At 35.6% G+C, this 21465-nt stretch overlaps 1 protein-coding gene across 43 annotated transcripts in view; it reads right to left on the reverse strand.

Moving 5' to 3' along the window:
* Nucleotides 1-21465, reverse strand: part of LOC105489121 (protein tyrosine phosphatase receptor type D) — a 2338800-nt gene that overhangs the window by 903221 nt on the left and 1414114 nt on the right. For 2 of the 43 annotated variants that reach the window (XM_071078772.1, XM_071078774.1), the window contains exon 9: nt 5913-5946. The exons of the other annotated variants lie outside the window; for them this stretch is intronic. The gene's annotated coding sequence lies outside the window, so the exon portion shown is untranslated. The remainder of the gene's footprint in view (nt 1-5912; nt 5947-21465) is intronic. 43 annotated transcript variants of the gene reach the window in all.

Consider the following 21465-nt stretch of genomic DNA (forward strand, 5'->3'; position numbering starts at 1 on the left):
GTTATGTAAAACACCTGTTAGATGCCTTAAGTAAAATCCCTAATGCAATTGTTATCCCGTATGCCGTATGGCACACACCTGAGTCCTTAACCAGAAAACTCAGAGTCTGTAAAATGCATCTCTACTGGTAGAATTCACATGCAGTGATTTGCTGCTATGAAGTGCTAATTAAAGGAAGGAAGATAAGACCAGACGAAATACAAATGATGAGAACTGATAAAATTGTTATAAAGGAAACCAAGATCAGTTTAAATCTAGAGAAAGTTTCAGCCACAGATCAGTGTGTTTGGAAAGATGAATATAAATGGGTTAAATAGAATTTTAAAAATATTTCAGAAATATGCCTAGAGTCTCAAAGCATTTAAAATATACAAGTCAATTTCCTAAAGAAAGATAAATTCAAATTTAAGTTTCAAAAATGATTTTATTAGAAATACGCTAAAGTCATTTATATATAAATTATAAACATCATATATATAGTTGAAATCTTATTTACAGAAAAGAATGACCCTGCTCTGATTACTGGACTTGGCATTAGAGAATTTGCTTTCTGATTCTAGCTCTCCTACTTCCTAGCAGTGTGGTTTAGCAAATCTTTGAAACTTGGTTTCTGATTGTAAATTGGCAATGTCTATTTACTTACATAAAGTTGTTATGGGTCCAGTGGTGGGCACAAGATCTGACATGTTAATCAAATCAAATCAAAGGGGCAGACTAGTTAGGGCATGGTTGAGGGCTAGTGTTGACCCCTGCTGTCTGTTAGCAAGGAAATAAGTTGTCTCTGCTCCTACTGGGAGCCATTTGGTGACCATGAGCAAGTCAGCTTGACAAACAAATGAAAACAAAATGAAACAAAACCATGAAGAGGAGTTTAGAAAGCAGAAATCAGAAAATTTGAGCAAAAACCCTGATATCCTACAATGAGAGTCTGTCTGGCCTGTAGACTTTTTGTTATGCAAGATGAAACACATCCCTATCATTTAACCCAGTTTGAATGTGATCTGTTTTATTTCTAATATATTCTTACATTTCTACAAAGAGCACTTCAGGAAAATTCTTCTCTCTTCTTTATCTGAATCATGTAGGTATTAAATTTCTATGAGTGAAGAGAGGTTACACTTGTTGGCTTCACCTATGAGCAATACATTTTGTTGATATTTTACACATGTAATCTTATTTAATCCTGCAACCCTCTCACTTTATAGATTAAGGACCCAACACTCAGAGAATAAAGCAATTTGCCTAAGGTAACACAGCATTCCAACCAAGACTGTCTGGTTGCAGATTTGATTAATTTTTTCATAATGCCACTCAGCAAAATAATTGTAAATCCTTATGGAAGATTCCCTGGTTGGCAGAGATCTGCTAAAAATTGATTCCTTAAGAGGTATCAAGAAATACCCTGAATAATCACCATTGCTTTTGCAGTGAATAAATATGGTGGGGGAGTTCCTTTATCCTTCTAACTAAAAACTGCAAAAACCTTTAGAACAAAGAAATTATTAAAGCTTACACAAAACCATCATTGATTACATTTCCCCATGTGGTTTTCCTCTCTATTGTAGAAATCCTTTCCTAATTCAAAAGAAGCTATTATTAAAAAGCTAATCTCTTCTTATATGAAGCACAGTGTATGCTGCAAATATCTTAAATTGTTCCAAACACGGTTTTACTGAAGGGTTAGAATGGCAGGACTATTACCAAGTCATAAGGGAAAAGAATAGACACCTCTGAATAAATATATGGAAAATCTTATCATGAAAAGTGGTTTATTTGACTACAAACACTGACATCTTCAGAAAAGCTTTCTTCTTTTTTTTGTAAGCAACGTACAAAATTGCCGGAAACTGCCATACACATGTCAGGAGCAAGAAGAAAACGAAAATAAATGTTGGAAACAAGCAGCATTAAAAAACAATGCTGACTTAAGTGGAAGGAAACAGGAAGTTAAGAAATATAAATAAACTCTTGTGTTTGCATTTTGGTGGCAAGGTCTTTCCTATTTTTCTCGATTGAAGAAAATCGGGGAATGTTTATTTAGACAACTAACGTTTGGCAAAGGTGAGTGCAGCAACGTTTAAATCAATAATTCTGTTAATACCAAGTTTATTTTGATCAGTCTTCCTAAGAACAATGTAAATATTAACTAGTATGTCTTTAATAAGGCAATAGGATAGGATAGGACAGATATTAGGGACTAGAGTATGATACTATAGACTTGGTAATTAAAAAAAAACATTGATTTCCTATTACAGGATTAGGACCAGGCTCAAATATCAAACTTTCCTAAGTCACTTAATTTTTAAATATCTTACTGAAAAAATAATTAACGAATGTCTTATGATATTCACAATGCATTTAAAAGGTAAAAATGTTTTGTTGATCGCAAAATCTATACAAAATAATTCTTATTAATTCAAATAGACTGATTATTTGGGATGAAGGACTAATTTTGGTGTGATAATCATAGCATAGTCATTAACTCATTTTAATGATAGTTGCCAAATGTTTACCATGCAGAAAGCCTAAAACTGGAAGCTGTGGAGCATAGCAAAAAGCCCATAGTGAAGTGTGATCATTACCCTCAAGAAGCATTTAGGAAATGAAACACTAATAATTATTTTTAAAAGAGCAGAGAGTGTTGAATACACTAACAAAGATGTACACAAACTTTTGGTGGTATTCAGTGCAAGAAGTGTTTGCTTCAACTGGAAGATAAGAAAAGCCTTGATGGGTCGGGTGCGGTGGCTCAAGCCTTTAATCACAGCACTTTGGGAGGCCGAGACTGGCGGATCACAAGGTCAGGAGATCGAGACCATCCTAGCTAACGCGGTGAAACCCCGTCTCTACCAAAAAAACACAAAAAACTAGCCGGGCGAGGTGGTGGGCGCCTGTAGTCCCAGCTACTTGGGAGGCTGAGGCAGGAGAATGGCGTGAACCCAGGAGGCAGAGCTTGCAGTGAGCCGAGATCCCGCCATTGCACCCCAGCCTGGGCGACAGAGCCAGACTCCGTCTCAAAAAAAAAAAAAAAAAAAAAAAAAGAAAAAAAAGAAAAGGCTTGATGGAGAAGATGCCATTTGGATGGGCTTTGGACAGTGTGTTGGGTAGCACATGCGGAGGTGGAGAACATGACTGAGTCGAGTCCAGTGTTTGGAAAGCCTAGACAGTTTGTCAGTAGGAGTAACAATGATTAATGAATCTCTTCATTCTACTACATTTGCACTCTATTGTAACACAAATCTTATTGTCAGATCTATTGCACTCTTACCGTTCTACAGATTAATCCAAAGTCCCTATGCAAGATGGTTAAAAATGTACTGAATACTTCTCTTTAATATCTTGATATGTTTAAAACATTTTAATTTTCTTCTAGACATTTTTCTTATTAACTAGGAGACATTAAAGTTGTCTCTAACAGCTGTTTTCTGGTATTCTACTATAGTTGGGTTGAAAATTTTTCATTTTCAAAATGTCCCAAAGAAAACTGTCACAAGTTATTAGATCCAGATGTTGAAGAGGCCACATTACATCAGATGCAAGTTTGATCAACAGTCTCCTAACGCTTTTATCAGAATCTTCTCTAGTTTGGGGATTTGGGGTGTAGTGGTACATCATTAGTTGTTGCCTTGAAACTTCTGTCTTCCAGTTGTGAATCAGCAGTATGAATGACATTTTTATTGAGAAAATATGCTCCTATGAAATAATCTTCTGAACTGCTGCACATATAACCTGAGGACATGCTCAGTTAGCACTGAACACAACTGCACACATGGGGACTTTATAGCCACTTTGCTCTTGAACTTTGAAGCTTGGCTTTCTTATTTCATTTACTTAAGAGTCCTTTTCTAACTGTGCTTTACCCCCCCTCTTAAATGTTGTTGTTTCTTCAGGTTAGTGTCCTTAGATATGTTCTCTTCCAATGTCTGAATAGTCTCATACACTCCTTATACATCACCTTTGTTATCACCATTGATTCTCACATCACCAGTCTTTATCCATTTCTTGAGCTCTAAACATCTATTCCCAGCTGCCTATTTGCCATGTCAATTTGGAAACAATATTTTAGATACAAGTTTAAACTTCAAAACAAATTCTGAAAAGTCACTCAGCTAATTGGTAGGCTGAGGCAGGAGAATCACTTGAACCTGGGAGGTGGAGGTTGCAGCGAGCCGAGGTTGCACCATTACACTCCAGCCTGAGTGACAAGAGCGAGACTCCATCAGACACACACACACACACACACACACACACACACACACGCACAATAAGATATACTTTTCCCCCTTTTATCTGAAATTTAGAAAGCCTAGGTCATGCAGTCAGGGCCACAAAACTGGCATATAGTAGAGCATGGACTTTACTCCATTTTAAAACCTTACCATTGAATCATATGTTTTCATTATGCTTTACCACACATCCCGTAGGAATCTCAGTCTGTTTTTCACATCATCATCTATCAATTCTCTCAAATTAGAAAATTTAAAATCACTTCTTCCTCTCCATCTATAAGTCGTTAACTCAGTCCCTCAGGTATCATTTTAATCTTCTCCTAGTCCCACTGTTACAGTTCAGGTTCTTATTGCATCTTTTCTGGAAGCCATCCTACCATTCTTCCTATTCCCAAGATTTTCCTTCCCTTGATCCATGCTCTCCATCTCTGCCACAGTCATATTTCCCAAAAAGTCTAAATTGGATTACAGGCAATTTTGATTTTCTTCTTTATGTGTTTTGCAGTTTCTGATGTAGCAAGCAGGTATTTTATGGACTCAGACAAACAATACATGCTTTATAGCAAAGAAGAAGGTCTTGGGAAATATGAAATTCTTATGTAGAAAGTGGCTATTTTAGAGAGGTGTTACAGGAACGTTAATTTGGCAGTAGAGTATAAGAAGAATTGGAGAAAGAAAATCAAGCCATAGACTGGCTTTTTCTGCTCACTGTACTCTTAACATTTACAGTTTAGGTAAAGATAGAGACAATATATCTCTGATTTGGGGATCAGATTAAATTGGGAACACTGAGAATTTTGCCCTAAGTGATCCACTGTCTTTCTGGGTCAACTTAGACTAATACTGGCTGCATTACTGCTAAAATTAATGCTGTGCACCAGGGAACAGATGTGAATTCATCATGTGAGTTCAAGAATAGGGACTTCTGATTTCTAATCCAGCCTGATACTCTCTTTAGCTTTGGGGAATTGAGTCAGTAAATCTGCTTTGCAGAAATGTAGTTAGTAAATATGCACAGGTCTTGTTTCATTAGCAAATATGTCTGATGCTTCCAGTGACTACATTTCTCACTGCAAACAGGTCTCTTTATATAAAGTTACTAATTTTTTTTCCCCTGGAGTTTTCTTACTTATCATCACAAAATCAAGTTCATAAATTAATGGATGATGTTAATCTACTATTAAGGAGACCAAGTCAGCTAGTTGAATCCACTCATGTTTGGATAAAGCCTAGCTCAGACACTACAGAGTTCCCCAGCCTCTAAGCATTACAGTGTTCTCAACTTTCAAAGGAAACACTCACGAGTCCTTTGCTTCCAACTACAGAGTGCTCTGTATAACTCTGCCTTAATTTTGAAAGACTCACAGATAAAATGTTTAGATTGTATTTATATAAGATATTTAAAACAAATATTAAACCAGTCAGTTCAATAATGGTTTTAAATTGATGGTCCAGTTAAATGCAACTGGAAAGAACATAAATAGTGAATAGATTTTGCTCTGGTACAGCCTAGTGAAAATGGCTTCTGACATAGATTTACTGGAAATTGTGCTAATATTATATTGTATGTTAAAAATGACCAAAAGAAACCTTTCAGAACCATTTGTAAATGTCTCACATTATTATTATTATCACAAAACAATATGCAGAACTAAGAATTTCAGAGCTCATAAGATGACTTACTGTTCTTGGAGTTAGGATATACTTCCTCAAGTATCTGTGGCATTAAAGAAAAGGTGAAGTGTGACTATTGAAGAATGCAAATTAATTCATAGAAGCTTTGCAGATCTCTAGGGGTGGCAATTTAATCTAATGGGAATTTAATAACTCATATTAAACACATTACTAATCTGATGTTTTGCTTACAGTAATTTAGAACCAGTGAAATAATAAATCACTTATTTTAAAAAAAATCTTCTTGAATTTGAATCTTTTCTTAACTAAGAAACAGCAGGTACGAAGAATCCTTGTTGTTTTCAAGTGAATTCCAATCAAGTTTTGTATTCATGTTGAAACATTAAGTAAACACATTTAATTCAGACAACTTAAACCAGTGTCTTTTTGTAATCATTTAATACTGTAAATATGAACTAAGTACTTCACCAGTTCACATTTAACTATGCATTGGCTTCCACTTCATATTCTTGATGGTCAGGGAGCATGATCATATTAATTATAAACACATGGTAATGTGTTACTTAGGTTTCATGCTCAATTACTTCTAGATAATAATAATAATATAGATCCAAAAGAAACCATAAAACTATGCCAAAATTCAAAACATTTTCCAATAGAAACTTGAAAAACGAAGCATCATGAAGAGATTCTTCTTTCTTTGCATTATCTAAAATGACACTGAGCAAAGTTTTCTTAGCACTAGGCATACATTTTGTACCTTTTTTGTGGCTTTTAGTTTTTATTATTTTGCTAGTACTCAGATATTTCTGTCTGCTGTAATTGCCAAGTCAATACAGTATAACTATTTATTCATTCTTTTACTCATTCACCCATTTATAAAAATATGTAGAAAGCCTATTTTGTTCCAGGTACTGCCCTAGAAGATTGTATATGCAGCAGTGAACTTAATAATGTCACCCCCTCATGGTTAGCCTCAGGTGGAAGAAGGATGCAATAACACAATTAACAAATCATTATTTCAGTTTGTCATTAAGTGTCTTGAAGGGGAGAGCATGATATGGGGGGGTAGTGAGTGTGGCAGAGGATGGGGTTATTTTATCTTGGGTTTTAAGAGAAGGCTTAAGTGACATAACTGTTGTCATTATAAGCACAGAGAAGAAAACGAGTAAGTGGGTTATGGAGATATTTAGGGGAAGAGTATTCTAGATAGCTTTTAGAGCATTCTAGAGGTTGGCAAATTAGAAGCTTTGTGCCTAGAACAAGATGAGTTTGCTCAAAGAACAAGGTGACCAGTGTTGCTGGGACTGAGTGAGTGATAGGGAAGGGAGTGGAAGCTGAGGCCAGAGAAGTAATGATGGAGGGTGGTGGGAGATGACATACAGCTTTATAGACCATTCAAAAAACGTTCAGTTTTACAAAAGGAGGGACATTGGAGGGTTGTAAGTAAAGACATGACATGATGTAACATGTTTTTTAAAGAACACACTGGCAATTATGTGAAAACTATACTGGGGTGAGAGTTGGGTGAGGCAAGAGAAATCAGCTATGAGGGTTGTGATGGTTAATATTGTGTGTCAACTTGATCGGATTGAAGGATGCAAAGTATTGTTCTTGGGTGTGTCTGTGAGGGTGTTGCCAAAAGAGATGAACATGTGAGTCAGTGGACTAGGAGAGGCAGACTCACCCTCAATCTGGGTGGGCACCATCTAATCGGTTGCCAGCCAGTGTGGCTAATATAAAGCAGACAGAAGAAGTTGGAAAGAGCAGACCTGCTGAGTGTTCTGGCCTTCATCTGTCTTTTGTGTTGGATGTTTCCTGCCCTTGAACATCAGACTCCAAGTTCTTTAGCTCTTGGACCCTTGGACTTACACCAGTGGTTTTCCACTGGCTCTTGGGCCTTGGGCCACAGACTGAAGGCTGCACTGTTGGCTTCCCTATTTTGAGGTTTTGGGATTCAGACTGGCTTCCTTTCTCCTCAGGTTGCAGATGGCCTACAATGGGACTTCACCTTGTGATCATGTGAGTCAACACTCCTTAATAAACTCCCTTTCATATATATGTCTATCCTATTAGTTCTGTCCCTCTAGAGAAACCTGACTAATACAAAGCTATTGTAATAATCCAGGTGGAAAATAATAGGGGTTCAAATCAGAGTTGAAGTAATGGATTTGAGGAGAAGATTCTGGATTTATTTTGAAAGTAAAGCCAGTAAAAATTGCTGAAGGAGTTCGTGTGGTGACTGAAAAACCAAGAAGTCAAGGCTGACTCTTAAGCTTTTTGGTCTGAAAAACCTAGAATGATGGACTTGCTGTAACTGAATAGGGGGAATCTAGGAGGGAAGAGTCAATGTGTGGCGAGAAAGCAGTAGTTTCATTTTGAACTCATAAATAGTAGATGTTTAACAGACAACCACATGGAGACATGGAGTAGATAGTTGGACATAGGAGCATTAAATTATACATAGAAGTCAGGTGTGCTACTTTGAGAGATGTTAGTAAATGAACTGCTCTTCTCTAAAATACAAAGAGCTTCTAAAAATAGAAAAAAATCAACCATATGATAGACAAATGAGTTAGGGAAACAGTTCAAAGAAAAAAAATGCCAAATAAAAACATAAACTAAAGCTATTAGATTGACAAAACCCCCAAACTCTGACAACATACAATACCGGTTGAGCTTTGTAAAAATCAACTTGTAGAGAAACATGCTCTCTCTTACATTGCTGGTAGGTATGAAAAATGGTGCAATTACTACAGAGGATAATTTGGCAACATCTAACCAAATTAAATGTGCATTTACCCTTTGACCTAGAAATGCTAATTCCGGTAATATATTGCAAAAATATGCTCACAAAAATACTTAACAATATTTGCCCAAAGCTGTTAATTGCAAGACTATCTGTCATAGTAAAAGAGTTGAAACAACTCAAATTTCCATCAATGAGAGGTTGGTTGAATAAATTATGGTGCTTCCATATAATAGAGAACCATGACTGCAAAAAGGAATGAGAAATATCTCTACATACTTCTATGAGCAATATTCATAGCATATCTTTTAGTGAAAAAGGAAGAGACAAATACATTGTACGCCATCATTTTTCTCAGAAAAAAGGTGGTATGACTATTCATATATATCTGATTATATTTTTTTAAAAAACACCTTGGAGGTCAAACCATAAATCTGGTTTGTAAAAGTTATTTCTAGAGAGAGGTGAGGGTATAGGATACAAAAGAAATAAATGAAAGTTAAGACTTATTTTCACATTTTAATTCATATGGAGGGGATAAGATAAATGTTTGATATGTTCCCTTTATTTGGCATTTTGCTTTGTAGAGTTTACTTTGTAACTATATCAATATTTACATATTTATCAAACTAAATTTAATTTAATAATCTTTAAAATTATTCTCAAGAATAGAAAATAAGGGGAACATACCAAGCATTTATCCTATATGTCTTAAATGAACCAATTAGTATTTAGGGAAAGTTTCTCTATGTAGAAATAAATAAAGAAGATATAATAAAATTGGAATATCATTAGTTTGTAGACCCTAATGAATTAATGAATCTAAAAGTTAAGCATCAATGGTCTCAAACTACAAAGAAGAAAGAGACAATATAACTCTTGAAAGAATATACTCCCACCAATGATTTAGTTTCAAGGGGGAAAAAAGATCTGAATCTTACTAAGCCTCTATTCCTAATTAGTCATTTGTAGAAAACAGAGATGATTGAAATATATATTAAAAGACACTATTGTTAAGCAATGAACAAAATTCCGACTGTGGGTCAAACACCTGTGTTTCCTCAGTAAAAAAATTGCAAAGAATAAGAAAGAAAAATTAGAGGCAGAACCTAGAGATCAGAAGAGGGAAATATCAATCAGCCTCACTGTGTTGATTTCATCTGGATTCAGATACAAGTAATTTGTTAAAGACATTATAAGGTAATTGAAAATTAGAGATGGACCAGTATTTTGGTGCATCAAAGAATTATTATTAATTAATGTTGGGTGTATTAATGGTATTGTGACGTATTTTTTAAATTTTAGAGATATCTACTGAAATATTTGTGTATCAAATGATATGATTTCTGGAATTTGCCTCAAAATACTACTATTTTGTAGGGGATGGATGAAAATGAGACAGGACTATAAATATACCAGACTGTTCATGAGTTGATTATTGTTGGAGTGGGTGATGGCCTCAGAAAGAATTCATTATACTATTCTGTTGATTTTTATAAATGTTTAAAAATTTTAACAGCAAACAGTTAAAAACATATGTCGTGTCTGAGATTTTACCCTACTTGCAACTAATAAGTTAGCCTACCATGGTTTCATGGATGCTGACAGAAGATATGAAACTCCTGGGTCAGATACAAAGGACTTTATTACTCTCAGCAGAGCAAGCAGCATGAGCTTCAGCCTATTTGCATTGATTCCTCCTAAACTCAGATCCCATGGGCTGATGCCGAAGGGCCTAGATAGATAGATGATTATCACTCAGTAGATTTGTGTCCTAAGCTAAGGGAGCACAAATCTTTTATAATGAGCCTTTCTAACCTTTGCTCCAGCAGAAAATGTTTTCATTATTTTACTGAACAGTAAAATACCTGCCCTTTGCTCCAGAGAAACAAACAATTTCTATCCTCCAAGGCTCCTCACAACCTTGAAAAGTCTGGAAAAGAGAGCCAGCATCTCAGATCACTAGACATGCAGAAATGCAAAAACCCATAGAGAATTATCTCCACAAATAACATATTAACTCTAACTCCCCAAAACGAATCTGAAACTCAAGAATTGGGTATTAAAAATATATATAACAGGTGAGTTTCATCCATATGTACAACAGTATTGAGAATCACTGTGTGTTCCACATTTTGTTTCAAAATTTAACTTGTTCATTTCAAAGATGCTTTGGGATTTGAAAATTTCTTAATTTGCCATGAAATATTTAAATTATTTATTTTAATGCCTACTCCTTTGTTTTCTTGTTTTCATCAAAAAACAAAACTTTTTGAACTTTATTATTAAGTAGTTCCACTTTTCTCCTTCCCGGCTTCTTTTGAATCATATTTAAAACATCTCTTACCACTTTTTTGCTTGAGAACGCTTGCAAATGTTTCTGGAATTTATTTTAATGGACTTGGATTATTACTTTCATACAAATGACATGCTATAGGATTTTAATGTTCCTTTCCTTGGAAAGCATTTGAAGGCTGGGGTACATTTTCCTAAACATCTTCTTTTTCTTTGGCCAGGAAACAAAGGCAACTATTTTTTTTTTTTCCGTGAACTTACTAATTTTGCTCCCTGGCACAAATGTATTTTTAGTTTCAATATGCACAAGTGGTTAATTTTGTTTCCTTTTTTGATATTTTTTCTCTTTAATAGAAACTAGTCTTTTAAAAATCATTTCTCATAGGTTCTATTTTCCTATTCCTTAATTATTATTTTTATTTTTCTGAAATTTCTTATTTCTTCCTCTCTTTGGAAGTTGAGAATAAAGATAAACATAGTTCCTTAATAATGTTTGCTTAAAAGCATTATTTTTTGTCCTTGCAAATATCAAGCAACACATGCGTGTGAGTGTGTGTCTACGTTTGTGTTGGAGTACATTCCGGCATTTTTCTCCACAGTCATATGTAAGCCACACATACAGACCCATCTATGTCTCTTTTCATATTTACTTATAAAGATCTGTATTGCCTAGTATTTAATCATACAGACTCTGAAGCTCAACTGTGTCAACTCAAACATAGCCTAGTTATTTGTTGGCTCTGAGACTTCAGCGATATTACCTTTTTAAAAACCTCAGTATCCTCATCTTTAAGATGAAGGTGATACTAGGTCTTGTGTCCTAAGTTTCTCATTAGGAATATAGTAGTTAATGTATGTAAAGCACTTAGAAGAGTGTTGGGCATATTTTTTAAGTACTGTATAAGTATTAGCTTTCATCACTGGTTTTCCTTTCTTCCTTCTTTCTTTCCTTCCTTCCTCTCCCCCAGCACGTGCGCAACACACACACAAACACACACACACACACACACGAGCCAAGGTTTCTTCTCAATGATATTAAGAAGTTAAATTAAGACCTTTAAACTACAAAACATTTGACATATACCAAAGAGCCTTACTTATTAGATTCTTAATAAACGATTACATGTAACATGTTTAAGAAAATAACAATAACCATCAAATTTTTGGTACTGACTTTGTCAAAGGCTCTTTGTCGTGCTCTGCACATATTATGTCATTTAATCCTCATAAGTAGCCTAAGAAGCTGTTACTATTTTTTTTCTCATTTTGAAATTAAAGAACTTTATTTTCAACCAGGCTGGGTAACTCAGCCCAGGTTACACAACTGTTTCAGCCTTGCAGCCAGCCAAGATTTTAAACCAGTTCTAGAAAATTTTAATTTTTTTAGTGATCTATGCTCTCTCCCCAAGTTTAATAAACATAAAATTTTAGAAGCAAACATTTTTATTTCTTGAATATACTCGTCAATTCTGATTCTTTATAAGAACAATAGCATCAAAACTGGATTTTGCCTGGGAACAGAATAATTATTTTAGTGTTTTGTACGGGCAATACCCACCACTGAGAGGGATAAAGATGTTTGTATGTTATGATATCCATCACTATTCACTGGTGAATTCCATGTTCTTAGCAATGTTTTCATTGTTTAAAATATTCTATTAGCACATCTGAAAACAGATTTAAAGTTGACAACAGCCTTAAATTATTGCCATAAGACTAAGGAAAATAACAATAATATCGCTAATACACATCGAATGTCTCCTGCCACCCCTAGGCCTCTGTGATTTTTTTCCTATGCTGAAACTGTTCTTTTAAGCTAGTTTTTAGTTTCTTCCAGCTACTCTCTACACATTCCTGTTGTTGCCTCCTCACTATTTAGTCAGTGTGTTTATAACTTGTGATTTTAACGCTATTAATGGTATGTTACTGCGAAAGCACTTTGGTCAAATCCATTGAGCAGCCAAGAAAATTAACTTGTTTTAACTGCTTGCTTATTGCATTTTTAAAATGCCCTACACAGCCAGTCAATAGAAAGCTGGGAGAAAAATAGAAGAAGGAGCAAGAAACCTGGCATGTTGAGATAGAAGTATTTTGCACATATAGCCAAGGCCATTCACAGATTTAATGAGTATGTTTTGATTATCATTTAAGGAACTAATACAGATATGGGTTATTGGACTCAAGATGATTCCTACTGAGAGAACAGTTGGTGTGTCACTCTTGTGTGACACATTTCAACCATTACATAGTTTCTACTTTGCAATGTGTGAGGCGAAAAAAACAAGGGATTAGGAGTTAGATCTGGGTTTCCTTCTACACGACTTGACTTAAGGTTATTTGACCTCCCGTGACTTTGGTTTATCATTGTAACTTATGGAATTAGCCTAGAGTTCTATAAGATTCTGTAGATTCTAACTCCTATAACTGTGATCTGCTTTTTTTTTTAGGTCAGGTTAAGAGTAAGATGCTGATTAAAACTGTAATTATAACACGATTACTTATTAAATGAAGTTGAAACAATGCACATCAAACCCTCAAATAAGCTCTTATGTGAAAGTTCTAACTCATACCTTCTCAAGGTGCTCTTACATACTATTATATTCAGTGGTTTCAGATTCTGTTCCAAGATCTTATTACAGAGAATTGACTTTACATCTCTTTAGCTGAACTCATTAACTGAGAAGTGTAAATACTTTAAAGTATCATTGAATTAGAAGAGTTGGGAGTATGGGGGACTTTAAGAAGCCTCGTGGTTTGGGGACAACAGGAAAGAATTTTCCATTTGATGCATAGACATCAACGAAAGTTAACACAAAACACAGTGTTACTCTATTATTTGTGCACAGTTATGGGTATGTGAAAGTATTCTTTGCTAAATGCAATACATTTTAATTAAACAAAATCATTTCATTTAAAACCACACTTGAAAAATCAAATGCCCTGTTTTCCTGTCTTTTTTGCTAGATAATAGGCAACCATTGGTTAGGACCACCTCATCTGGGGATCAGTTGTATTTATTACAAACAACTTTGTAAAGGTATAAATTGTAGTCCCTTTGTATTCAAATATACAGACACATTATGCAAAAGGCACAGTTAGCATCAAACAGTGTCCCTGAATAATAAGTTCACATTCACATGAGACACTTTCATGTGAGATGAAAGTGAGGTGCTAAAGGACACTGAAGAAGAGCTGATTATTCATCCCTTCACAGCATTCCTTTTGACTAAAATATTTATCTATTATCTCTCTCTCTCTGACAATAAACAAGCAAGAAAAATGCAACGGATTCTGAGGGTCTCCTTATCCCTTGTTCAGCTTTGTTTTTTTATGTAGTTTTTCTTGTTTGTTCTTTTATTTGCTCACTTTTCTAGAATATCTTCATCTTTTTTTTTCTTACCGGGTATCATAATAAGGATGATAGCAAATATTTGGTGGAACAATAGATAAATGTAAACCTGTTCCAATGCTTAACATCCAGCCTCCAACACCCAAACAAGATGGCAACCATGGAAGAATTCTCATTCCCAAACCAACAAAGTGTTGCCTGCCCCCTACTAACTAAGGAGAAGCGCTAGGTATCTGGGACATTTGTTGATGGACATCAGGCCCGCTCCAGCTGTCAAAAACACAGCTGTTCAGTTTCCTTCTGAGTGATCAGTGCTCCAGATGCCCTCCAGCTAGTGTGTTCCCCGATAAGGTCCAGTGGAAAGCTGCAAAAGAGCTGAACACTTGGCTTCTAATAGCAAATGCAAAAACAAATTTCACAACAAATTGCATTTTCAGCACTGCCTGATGCCATACGATTAAACGGGCTGAATTTGTTTTAGTCCACTAACTCGGAAGACATCATGATGGAACAGTTTCTCTTGGTGACTGTTAAATGTTAAAGCAGTTAAGGGAGGAGGATTTTTTTTTTAACTTCTACTACAAAGCAGGCAGTGGGAGAGGGAAAGCTGAGCAAACTTATTAGAGCCTCTCAATGAGGAGAAAGCAGATAAGGCCGTTTAGTGTCTTTACCAGGATAAAACTGACAATGAGACCTGTGACTTTTTTTGCGCACCTTCGGTTTTTTAAACTTTTAGAGTAGAAGATAAAAATGCCAATATTTTTATCTAGCCCTTCTAATGTTCTTCAAAGCATGTTGCAAAGATATATTATAAAAATGATATTAATACATACATTTACATAGTGTCTACTGTGTGGCTGGCACTATATAAATGCACTAATTCATGTAGTTGTCTCAGCAAGCCTGTGTGATATGTACTAACAGTATTACTTTTAACAGATGAAGGAATTAAAGCCCAGAGATGTTAAGTAACGTAATCAAGATAACACAGTTGTAAAATGGAAGAACTAGCATTTGAACGAGCCCTTCTGGGTTCAGAGTCTATGCCCTTAATCATGACATTCTGCTGCTTCTTGAACACACACTACTTATATATTTGTTCAAATGCAGTGCTACTGTTTGGCCTACTTTCTTGGGAACAATAGTTTCAGTGCAGGATCAGTTTGATGATTCATTTGTGCGTTAACAAGTTCAAACTACAACCTAGCAAAATTGGTCCATGTGTATTTGTGAAGAAAGTTCCTTTAAAAGTCATCTGCTGGTGGGAAATGTTTAAAGCCTGCTTTCGTGTTAATTGACTCAGTTGCAGAAGTCACGCCTGAGAGTAGCTTAACCCAGGTTATGCAATGGAGCAGTTACATACTTGTACTTGTTCACTGGAAAAGTTACGGAGCTACAAGAGAACTGGATTTGCCACTCAGCCACTTACTGAAAATTTCTTCCCTGAGTTCTGGAGAGAAAATAAAAATACCCTGCCTACCACACAGAATTGCTATAAAAATCAAATGTGATAACTTATATGAAAATATATTACAAAATATAAGGATTACAATGGGTGGAAATTTCCACTGCTCCATGGGCTAAGCAGAATGAGGGGAGAAAAGGGAAAGACTGGGGCCTCTGTTTTGGCAGGAATTTCCCCTACTGCTGCAGGAACTGGGCACCAGATTGTGGAACTGAGGCACAGTGAGGTGGAGTTGGGATGAAGGGAGCAGCTCCTCGGGGGGTCTGCACAACCCAGGAGGTTAATCTAATACAACTGGGTTAAACCCTGCTTTACAAGTAACACATGTAGCTGCTCATGACTTTCTTCATTCCATTATTCATTGATTCATTGATTCACTGTAGAATCATTCATAAAATCCTCTATGTATCAATAATTGTGCTAGGGAGTCAAAATACCACAATAGTAAAACAGTACAGCATTTACCCTGGTGGAGTCAATAGACTGGTGGAGGGGACAAGTACTGTACACTCTGCTAGGTGAGGGGCAAGAAATACCATAAGCCATTTTGTGACCCTTTCTCCTCTGTGTTGAGTGTCACCTGTATAAATATTGGCAGTACTTGCTGGGTGGTTCAGAACACACAATCTGGTGTCAGCCTGCTTGATTAGAATTCTGATTCCATTCCTCACTAGCTATGTGACACTAGGATAGTTACCAGCCTTCTAAGTCTCAGTTTATTCATCTTTTAAATGGGGATTATAATAGGGACTATCTCACAGAGCTGTGAAAATTACATATGCTTTTGTATGTACCTTGACATTACATTGTACTCAGTACTGTACAATGCCTAGAATATAGACACTTACAACAAATGTTACCTATTAAGATAAGGATGCCAATGCTAGATAGTCACCAGCTGCCAAATCCTAGCCACTTACCTCTCTCTACCTCAGTTTTCTCCTCTGTGATATGGAGCTAATTATACTACTTGCTTCACAGGGTTACAGAAAAGAAATGGGATAAAATATGTAATCCTTAGCCTGGGAATTTTAAACTTCAAATCCTATGTTGAGCCACCCTCCTACATGCCCTTTCTTTTTACTCCTCCCTCTCCAGCCTCAAAGACTAAGCCTGATTAACTACACAGCCATCATCTTCCAGGTTCAGAGTGATGTTACAGTGAAAGGTAAAGCCAGCTGAGAACAATAAAAACAGGATTGGGAGAAGTTCAAGAGTAAAGCTGGAAATTGTAGGTGTTCTTATAAGTCTTCAGCTTGGGTCTAGAAAGAACAAGCTTGGTATCATTCCTCTGTTTCGTGCCTTGTCTTTCTTTTTCTTCTGATTTTTATTTTAGAATGAAACCACCCTCTCCTCTTTATTGAAATAATATTAGGGTTATTATAGACATTGATATAATGAAATGCCTCTTTGTAAAATCTATGACTGTGTTAATATAAAAATAAGTAACCTTAAAATAATTTAAAATGGAATAGTTAAATGACTTTTGGTTACCACTGTTTATTGTTTTTTCTTCTGAATTATTTCTATTTTTTTCTATTATTTCCCACACTGGGTTTCAGAGGGTATTCATTCTGCAGGATTTTAAAGAGTAGAGGACAAAACAATTCTAAGAACCAATATGTTTAAGAAATGCCACTGTTAACATTTTTTTTTTAATCCTTAAGACTAGTCAGACAACTTATATGCAAATGAGAACTAAGGGCCCCTTTAGCCAAAGAGATTCCATTGGGAGGCTATAGGGCTGGTAGTTTAAAGGCCACTTGTTCCCTTTGCAACTCTGTCTCTTCCTAATGTTGGGGATCCTGGATAGGCAAGATGTTTCTCATCTGTAAAATGTGGATGATAATAGAACCTACTTTCTAAGGGTCTTGTATAAGAATTAAATCAGTATTGTAGGGTACTTAAGAAGCCTACCTGGCACCTCATAAGTGTTTTCTATGGGCCACAAATACATAAAATAGGATTCAATATTTCCCAGAGTTGTTACTTTACCAGATCTCTTTTTAAGGCATATCACTTTGAACCATTGTTCCTTGGAATAAACCTGGGCAACACTTAAATTCGTTATGTCCTCTTCTTTGACACAATTGCCTTAGCACAACCAGCATCCTCTCATCTGGGAGTATACTGGCTACCTCAGATATTTTATCCACCCAGGACTCCATCTATACAGCTATCTTTCTAAGACACAAACTTGAGCATATTATTCCCTTCCTTAAAAAGTTTCTCTGGTTTCTAAGGGCCTGCCAGAATAAAGTCCAAACTTCCTTTTCTATATTGAAAAGTCCAAACTTCCTTTTCTATATTGAAGGCTTTTCAAAACTTAGCCCCAGTCAATCTTGACATAAACTTCCCTGGAGCCATTTCTACTTCTTTAAAAACTCATCTCCACCAAAACCCCGCCCATCATTCCAAATTCCTTTTTGCATTTGTCCAGTATTATCTTGTCCATATGTTTTCTGATAAAGTATTTCAGAAACAGCTTCCTTTTTGAAGCCTTCTTTGTCCCCTGCTCTCTTACATAATTAATACATAAATTTATTTTTATCTATTGCATGCAATAGTTCTTTCTTCATGTTGCTAACAAAGCGTGTGTTCCATCGTATGACAGTTATGCCATTCATATGTTCGCTCTGTTTGTTTCTGAGCCCTCTGGGGTCAGAAAATAGAACATATAACTACCTGTTAAAGGAACACCTGATCTTCAGGCTTGGAACACAGCAGCAAATTAATTAATGTTGCACTGGACTGAATAAAGAAAATAAAGCATCTTTGGGAATTGCTTCTTTCATTTTCTAATCATACTGGCTATCCTCAATATTCTCTTCACAATGTCAAACTTCTGTCTTATTTTCGTTTCAATTTTTTCTCTTTATTTTTTTTCTAATCAAGCCCATACGACTCATAGATCCAGATGCAGATAGGCCTTGAATGTTGCTTGATGCTCACTTTACCTTTTTTCTCCCTGTCATACTTCATTTTAAGAAGACATTTCAATGTTAAAACAAGACTAGTGTCCATTAGATGAAAATCTTACGGCGTTTAATCCTGCACCTCTGTTTCTCAGTAACATAAAAGATTTCAGTCTCATTCTGACAAGAAAAATAAAATGAAATGCCTTTTCAATATAAATAGGTCTGATAATTTTAGGTACAGAAAGGACACTGGTGTTTTTACTCCTCTATGGAAGGCTTCTAAGTAAGACAAACGAAAGCTAAGTCCTTTGGTAACCTAGATAATGGAACAGGTAAGACTGGTGAGCACTGTAACTAAATCCGGGACTTTTGTGTGTGGTAGTGTTATCAGCATTATTCCTGTAGTCTGAGAATACAAGCAAAGAGCAGCATTCTCCACTGCCATGAATGCCTGGCCCTCACAGCTGACGAGGTAAAAAACACTACCAGACAATCACACCCCACATTCTCCAGAGGCAACACTGCAACCTCCCTGGGGCACTGTCTTAGTATTCCTTAAATATAAGAAGCCAAATAGACCTTTTAGCTATGTCTCATTTGTGTAGTCCAGCTGTTAAGTAGCAAAATGAAAAGCATAAGCATCAATGAATATACTACAAGGAAAGGAAGGGGTACTTTGGTACACAATTTTTCCCACTAAACAAAATCTCTTTTCACATCTTGTGTGCCAATTAAAATATATTACATTATTACATATGCATAAGCTTATGTGAAAATCCTTTTTAGATTTCAATGTACCGATATTTAAATATTGGAAAAAGAGAATTGCTAAAACTTTCTGGGCTGATATGAGGCATTTACAAACTTTTACAGATTTAAAAACACTGTCCACAAAGATTTTTAGAGATACAATGTCTCTAGATGTACAGCTTGACATAGTACAACTGATTTTGTTTTCATAGACTACTCTGGTTAAAAAAAATAGGATTGTATTTCAGGGATTGTTTTGTTCAAAATACCAAATTTCACAGATGATTTATTCCATAATCATAATGCATCTTCTGTGTTTATTAAATTTAAAAAAACTTTATAACCAGGAATCTAATACCAAAGGCATGTCCTTAAATACTTGACTAAAAGCCAAAATCCTTAAAGTTTAAAGCAGTGGCTCAGTTTGTATTTAAAGTCACAGAGATACATTTTAAAATCTTTCCCAGTAGTATACAAATTTTTCACCATAGATTAACCCTGTTTACACTGAAACACATGATCAAGCAAAGGAAAACTCTTTGAATGTATCAAAAGTAAAATGTGTATCAACACCAAACTTGATTCTCTGGTGGGAGGATTAGACATTGAACACAAGTAAACCTTTGGAAACATTTTCTGTGGAATGAAGGCAGAAGGTGGATCAGAATTCTAACCTCCACCCGGAGAGACATAACAGTTCTACACATGGCGGAGAGTCAAAATCTGGCAGCTGCATGTTCCCAGTTCTGCAATTCTCTGCAGGAAATGGGCATCTGCCCCAATTTCAGCAAAAGATTGGGACTATGGTAAAGGGAAGCTTTTTGTTCTTCATTAGCTCAATACAATTTGCATTCTGTAGTTCTTTTCATCCATTTGTTATGGAGTTTTCACAGTGATATATAAACTCATATTGAAATAAACGGTATCATATAAATACTCTTGAAAAGCTTAGAATTTGAAGGACTTAACTGTAAGAAGTTTACGTAGAGAAAAATGGGAGAAAATGCTTTACACCTTTTCCTTTAGGTAACTCAAATTCAATATTTGGATGAAAATAAATCATTGAAGGACTACCTAAGCTCATGCCTGTGGCATTTTTAGAGTATTATAATAAATGGACACGTTCAAATAATTATTGTACATGTTGCTAAAAGCACTATCTATGGGCTGCTCTGCCTATGGGGTAGCCATTCTTTACTTTCTTAATAAACTTGCTTTCGCTTTAAAAAAAAAAAACAAAAACAAAAAACAAACAACAACAACAACAAAAAACACTATCTACAAGGCTTCATACTGCAAAATCACAAGTGTTTTTGAGTTTAGAGGCAGAAAACATTAGATAAATCTTACCAAATGGAGGCCAACACAGTAACTAAATTAGCCCAGACGTATTTGGTCTTGATAACCCTGTTTTAACTTGCCTCCTTTGTGCTTTTGGCATATATTCTTTGTAAAGTTGTTTCTGAAACTTTCTAAAAATAGGTGAATTTTAAAAAGCAAGGGGATGCTCCATGATAAAATCACACATCTTTCCATAATTCAAATGAAGAGCTTTGAAAAGACATTAGTGTCCATTCATTTACATTTTGGGGGGTTGAATTCAAATATTGATGTATTTAATGTTCCTAGAGCACAGTCAACTACATTTGACATATACTGTAAAATATAATTTGACTATATGTAGGAATGTGAGTAACTTAAGCACACTTCTATATCTCAAAGTCAGTTTGTCCCCATAGCCATTTTGTATTTTTATAATTCATAAGAGAATCCTTATAGTCATGCCATATAATCAATCCCTCCAGCTTTACTGAAGAAGTACTACAATTTATTTCACTGACACTTGCAGGTTGATAACCTGGTGTATGAGTAGGAAAGTAGGGGGAGGCTAACTGATTGACAGCAGCAGGATGCCCGCCTCCATATTCTGAGAGGTGAAAGAGCCACGACAACTGCCTTCAGTTCTGTCCCTCTCCCTGGTCGAAATTTGGGGTGGGAAGACATGACAGAGCGAGATGCCATGAAATCAACCAGGTACAACTTTTCAACTAATCAGCCTGGAATTTCTACTCTAA

This window comes from Macaca nemestrina, chromosome 14, assembly GCF_043159975.1.
Source record: "Macaca nemestrina isolate mMacNem1 chromosome 14, mMacNem.hap1, whole genome shotgun sequence".
Taxonomy (NCBI): Eukaryota; Metazoa; Chordata; class Mammalia; order Primates; family Cercopithecidae; genus Macaca; species Macaca nemestrina.